The 6,193-nt window shown below is 46.2% G+C and overlaps 1 protein-coding gene and 1 long non-coding RNA gene across 4 annotated transcripts in view; one reads left to right on the top strand and one right to left on the bottom strand.

Annotated features, from left to right (window-relative positions):
* LOC109375768 (uncharacterized) overlaps nt 1-4,256 on the bottom strand; it is a 13,239-nt gene extending 8,983 nt beyond the window's left edge. Inside the window, exon 1 of the long non-coding RNA XR_002122652.1 lies at nt 2,459-4,256. This is a non-coding gene — a long non-coding RNA (uncharacterized LOC109375768). The remainder of the gene's footprint in view (nt 1-2,458) is intronic.
* Nucleotides 41-6,193, top strand: part of ZKSCAN8 (zinc finger with KRAB and SCAN domains 8) — a 34,022-nt gene continuing 27,869 nt past the window's right edge. Inside the window, exon 1 of one of the 3 annotated variants that reach the window (XM_019631224.1) lies at nt 41-814. The gene's annotated coding sequence lies outside the window, so the exon portion shown is untranslated. Of the gene's footprint in view, nt 815-4,347; nt 4,674-6,193 lie in introns of those variants that run through there. The other 2 variants (XM_019631225.1, XM_019631227.1) reach the window with 2 other exon arrangements.

Genomic DNA, 6,193 nt, shown 5'->3' with positions numbered 1-6,193 from the left:
TTGGATGGTGCTAAAGGAATAAAAATGTGGGACCAAAACAACAAAAGTAAAAGACATTTTCCACAACCTCCACCCCCGAAATCCTATTTAGTCTGAAAAGTTAAAAACTTTTATACAACGGGTATATGAAGAATTAACATTGATTTGTTTCCCGAACTTTGTGGTATTTAAAACTAGGGTCGGCCTCTGAAGCTTGTGTTATAAATTTAGCATGTAAAAAGCTAAGCGGCAATCGTAGGTTTTGTAAACTCAGGTCGCAATTCATTAAGAAAGGAAAGGGTGGAAAATAGGTAAAGATTAGAAAAGAATTTATATTCAGTTACAGTCTTTTTTTTTGAAGACTTAATAACATAAAGTGAGCTATTACTAGGAGCCATAGGGATTAAAAAAAAAATCTATAAATGATGGAATTCCTCAAAACGTGCGGTCTGTGGGAGGACTGAATTGATGAAAAGAACAGCGAAGTGTAGGAGTATCGAACCGGGCCAGACGCGAGCCCAGCTAACCAGCATCCTGGGGACCCTCAAAGTGCACTCCTGGACGTTCTCAGGCCCTGCGACCCCGCGACGCGCAGGCGCAAGAGGTGCCGACCATAGAGCTTCCAGACCGCCAAGATTCCTAGAGAGCTGCCGGAAGTGCCTCTGGGGCAAGATGCGTGTTGGCGGGTGTTGTCCCCCCGCTGGTTTGGAAGTGGGGGGCCTGAGGGGCCTGGTGGGATTAGAGCTTTGGCCCCCTTGTGTCCCCGCCCTCCCTCCCGGTCCGTCCACCCTCCGCGGCCTCTCCGCCTCACCCTGGGCCGCGCCTGGAACGCGCCGTGAGTACTGCTCGGGCCCGGAGCCCGAGGAAAGGGGGGCGCTTTGTGGGCAGCGCAGGCCGCCGCCGGGACCCGCCTGACAGTCCGAGCGGTGGCCCGACCAAGGTGGGCGCCCAGGCTGCTCGGGTGCCGCAGTGGCCGGCGCGGCCGCGTTCGCGTCCACAAACTTTTTGCGAGGGACCCTTTTATAGGGGTTCGTTTTCTTCATCGCTAATGGTTTTGTGGTGTTATCTGCAGTCGACCTTTTTTGTCTTGAATTAGGAAACTGCCCCCACGTTATTCTTTATACATCTGTTTCCACGATCCGAGTTGTTTTTACGTATCAGTTTTGCATTTCCGTCACAATATTCGGTGTTTTTTGTTGTTTTTTTTTCCCTTAAAGATAAATTTTGCTTTTGGAAGCACCAGTCCATGGAAACCTGTTTTTGCTGTTAGGGTAATCTGCTCTTGGTAATGTATTCAGAAAATGGTGGTGTGTTGACTGGAAAACTGTACAAAAGAAACATTTTTAACAACTTCGGGGTAATATAGACTTCAGCCTTCTTCAGAATACTTTTACTTCGTTTATTAAAACTAACTGAAGTAGATGCCCGGGTACTGCAGGACATCCCTATTTCCAAACTCGGGTCACACATGAGTAATGTTTGTCAGGCAACAGTGACTCCCACCGCCACCTCTAAAAACAATCCCTATTTCCAGTTGATTAATTAACTATTTTATGCAGTAATTGTTTTAGCAAATGCAAACATTTTGAATTTCTGTCGTAGTTAAGTGTGAAATGTGGTAGATGTTAAAACGTTCAACTTGTGCGGTTTGAGGTAACTATAAAGCACAGTATTGGCTTCACCTACTTTTTTTTATCTTCAAAGCCTGGAAAATACCTTGTTTTATTTTCTGTTCCCAAATATCCCAAATTATACCTAATTAGTATGCAAGAAGAAAACATTTCTTCACCTGTTAAAGAAATAATGCTGTTGAAAGTTGAATTGTGCCTTCAATAGTTCACAGGATTATAGCATTTGAGGTCAGAAGAAGCCTTAAAGTTTGACTGTTTTAACTTCCTAAATCAATAAACTCAACTAGGTATTCTTAAAAGAAGATGAAAGAAACAGTCTTTGTCCACAAGGTGCTTATCCATCTAACACAGATGTGTATGCACAAAACTGTTTGAGAAGAAGGTACATAGTGGGTTAATTTTGTACTTGGTTAGTTATAGGTTGTAATTGTCAAAAACTGGAAAGGGAGGAGACTAAAAAGTGGAAAATTAGTTGCTAAAAAGAATAATCGGGCCGGCCGAGTGGCGCNGGTGATTCTGAATGAGGAGTCAGCAGCTGTGAAGGGAGGAGATGTGAGTGGTCGGGGAGGAGGGACATAGGATGTGTGTGGGCCTTGGTAAAGAGGGAGACAACAAGACAGGAGGAAGGGATGGAAGGAATAGAATAATAAGGAACAAGGGGATAGGGAAAGGAACAAAAATAAAAGATGGTAATAGGGAAAAAAAGAGCGACAAGTAATTCTGATATTGGCGTCAATCATATTTGAGACAAAGGGTCATATGATGGAAGCCATGCAGAGATGACAGATGAGCTCCTTATCCCAAGGTGCATTGAGTCTTATGTGCACAGCACATAATATTTACGTTACCTTTATTGAGCGGGACGACGCTTTCATCCTGAGCATGAAATCATTTCTTCATAGTCTTATCAGAGTCCATCAATAGTGAAAACACAACTAGAAACTTGGAAATGCTTCCAATCTGTCCTTCCTTTAGTAATATCAGGCGGTAGTTACGCTGAGGTCCGGAAAGAACAGCTCTGGGTCTTTCTTACTCAAACCCTTGAGAGCAAGCTTTCTCCATCTTGGTTCTGTTGATGTTTGGGCCAGACAATTCCTTGTGGGGCTGTCCTCTGCATTGTAGGATGCTTAGCAGTATTCCCTGGCCTCCACCCACGAGATAACTCTAGCACCCCCACTTGTGACAAGTAAAAATTTCTTGAGGTGAAGGTGTTCCCTGAGGGGCAAAATTGCCCCCATTTGAGAACCACTGATCTATGAGAAAATAATCGGATTTCCATGACTGTTCCATGTCATATACGATAAGATTCTACTTAGAAATGGTACATATGGCCAGCGCTGCTAGGCCCACTTCCTACCCCACAAAAGGATTCCTAGGGAACCTAAAGGCTATGCAGCAATCATGCTAAAGATGTCTATTTTAGGAAGCCATACCTCACGTTTGAGAACTAGAGGAATCTGTCCACAAATGAGACTTGCATAAAGAGCTTACATGGCAGTTTCTGAGACATTGTTCCCTCCATGCCAAGTGCCTGGTGCTACCCTCCTTTGCCCCTTGACCCGGCCCCTCCTTGACCTAGATCTGCATTATCCGTTACAGTAGCCGCTAGGTACATGTGGCTGTGCAACTAAAACTAAATTTTAATTAATTTAAAACTGGTACTCAATTCAGTTATTGGAATGGCTTTAAGTATGTTTGGAGTAATTTGGGTATATGAATCTACTTTTTCCATTTCAAGTTTTATGTAATCTTGATTATTTTCAATGAAAATTTAATATTTGAATTGAGATGTGCAATAAGTATAAACACCAGCTTGCAAAGACTGAAAAAAAGAATGTAAGGTATTTGTAATTTTTATATTGATTAGATGTTTAATATTTTGGATATACTGGTCTAAACAAAATATATTAAAATTGATCTCACCTGTCTTTCTATGTTTTTAATGTGTCTATTGGAAGACGTAAATTGCATAGGCGTTCCCTTCATCATGCCCTATTTATTAGCACTGACCACGATCCTCTCTCACCCTGGATGGGGCCAGGTCTCTGTGTTCCAAACCCCCTCTGGGAGGCGGAGTTCATGACACCAGCGACCGCACCTGTTTATTATCCATTCAACAAGTATTGCGTGGTGCCCCTGTTCTGGGTACTGGGGATATAGCGAGGAACAAGGGAAAAAATTCCCCTGCTCTGGCACGCCAGCGTTAAAGGGAGACAAATGTCAAGTAGGAATAAGTGGTCTGTAGAGTATAAACAATGAATGAAAAAGAAACTGGGCCTGAACACTGCTGCCCGCCGTCAGAAAAGGCTTTGCTGGGCGCTGCCAGTCCGAGTGCCCGGCCCGGGGACGTCCTGCAGGCGACCACGCCGTCCCCGCGGTGGGCACGAATCCGCTGGGTTAGGCGCTGAAAGGCCTTTGTCTGGAGCTCTGGATTAAGGGCCCTGATGGGAGACGCGGTCGGGGGGCTCCGGGCACCGGAAGTGCTGCGTGCGTGGCGGCCGCTGCCGTCACTGTCTTCCGCTCAAAGCCGCTGAAATCGGTTAACGGACATCTATCCGCTCTTGCGTTGTAGGTTTTAAGAGAATTCCCGTAATGTTAGTAATTGCCGCCATTCCGAAATGCTCCCTAACTACCTACCCCAAGCCTCACGCCGAAACACCCGCCAGCCCTTCTGTCACCAAGTGCCCCGGAACCGTTAGCGACCGGAAGTGGCTCGGGGCCGGTAGAGCGCGGCGAGAGGGGGCCGACCTTGCCCGGGTCCGGAAACACCCGGGTTCCCGCCTGAAAGGGGCCCAGGGCCCCGACGTGGAGGAAGAGCAGGTCTGTTGGGGATCGTGCAGCGGCTTTGGCGACCAGCCGCGGACGTGCGGTAACCTCCAGGATCCCCCAAGAGGCCGACAGGGACTGGGGCCAGGCCTTCGGCGCCTCCGGAGGGACAGCACCCCGATCGACCGCGGACGGGGAGGCGCGGCTGGACGGTCGCGGCCTTGGCCCGATCCGGGCGGGCGCGAGGAGCGTCCTCCCGTCGAGGGGTCGCCGGCTGTCCCTGCTCCCTGGGACCTGGTAGGACCCGGTAGACTAAGGGAGACGAAAATTGGCTTGTCTGACCCTTAGGGGAAATAAGGGCCCGCAGTGAGCTGAAGGGCACCGGCGCTAGGTTCCTTTAGACCTGGGTTCAAATTCTGACACACACCCCCCCCACACACACACCCTACCCCCCACCACTCTCACACACACACACGCGCGCACACACACACACACACACTTAAGACTGAGGGCATTTTTAACCTCTGTAAGCCTCGGTTTGCTCGTTTGCGTTATGTCTGGATAATATATAGTGCCTGTTTCATAGGGTGGTTGTGACGAGTGTGAGAATGCAAGTAAGAACCTTAACTCTTTAGACGTTTCGGTTCCCTCCCCGTTTCTGCTGTTACCCTTATCCATGTTAGACAAATGACACTAATTAACCAACTGTCGCTTTTCTGGAGCCCATGGGAAGAAAAGTAAAGTGCAGGATGTGAGGGAGAAACCATGAAGAATACAAAAGACTGATGTCATCATGGACTTCACATAGCTGCTCATCCCTCACTTCATATCGGTACCTGGCAGGAGGTGGGCTCTTGAAAAGTACTTACTCCAATGCACCAGGACAGCAAGGGGGAAGGAATTAAAAATAGCAGGGGGAACGTGAATCACATTGACTACATTTAGCTAATTGACAAAACAAATCAATCCACTTTTCCTGTCAGAAAAGCGTGGCATACTTGCTGATTAAAAGGGCTCCAAGTACTGGAGCTGGGAGGGAGATCTCAGAATAAAAACTAGACGCATAAACTTCTGAAGCTTATAGTCTGTTTGAAGAGCAAGTGAAACAATAGCAAGTAATGTAGCACAGAATGTGGTGAGTGCTAAACAGAATGATAAAATCCTGAGAAGAGAAAGAAGTGTGTTGTTAGGTAATAGACCAGTGTTTCTATTGAGTAGGGAGCAATGAGACAAGTGTTTTGACTTGAGAGTACTGGGGAAACGTGATAGTCATTAGGGGGTAGGGAGAGGGACATTCTGGAAGGCTGTAAAAGCCAGGCAGGATAGCTAGTGCTAGAAAGAAAGGAAAAATCTAAATGTTTATGAACAGGAGAATACTTGCATATGCCACATCCTATTATGGAATACTATCCAGCCATTAAAATAATAAATTACCAATGAAAAAGGCCGTATCAGAACAAAGTATGCTCCATTTTTCTTGGAAGAAAACTGAATAAAGACATGAGTGATCGTGTGGTGCTTGTGCCCATAAAGGAGAAGAACATGCTCCAAACTTAAATGATGACCCCATGTTAAGACTTATGAAGGTGTTAGGTATTTGCAAGCTAACAATTAAGTTGCCACAGTTTCATGGATAATGGCAGAAGTCACTAGACTCCTGTGTCAGAAACAAGGGTCTTTATTTAAGGACAAGAGCACCAAGCTTCAAGTGTTTTAAGAGTCTAGAAGCACGGAAACTTCTCCATGTTTATTATTTATTTCGTTGTGACGATTAGAAAACAAAACCCTTAATCCCTGGCGGTCTGATTATGTCAGTA

The sequence above is a fragment of the Hipposideros armiger genome, unplaced genomic scaffold (assembly GCF_001890085.2).
Source record: "Hipposideros armiger isolate ML-2016 unplaced genomic scaffold, ASM189008v1 scaffold_988, whole genome shotgun sequence".
NCBI classification, from domain to species: Eukaryota; Metazoa; Chordata; class Mammalia; order Chiroptera; family Hipposideridae; genus Hipposideros; species Hipposideros armiger.
Note: the sequence above shows the minus strand (reverse complement) of the source record. Positions and strands in the feature narration are given on the sequence as shown.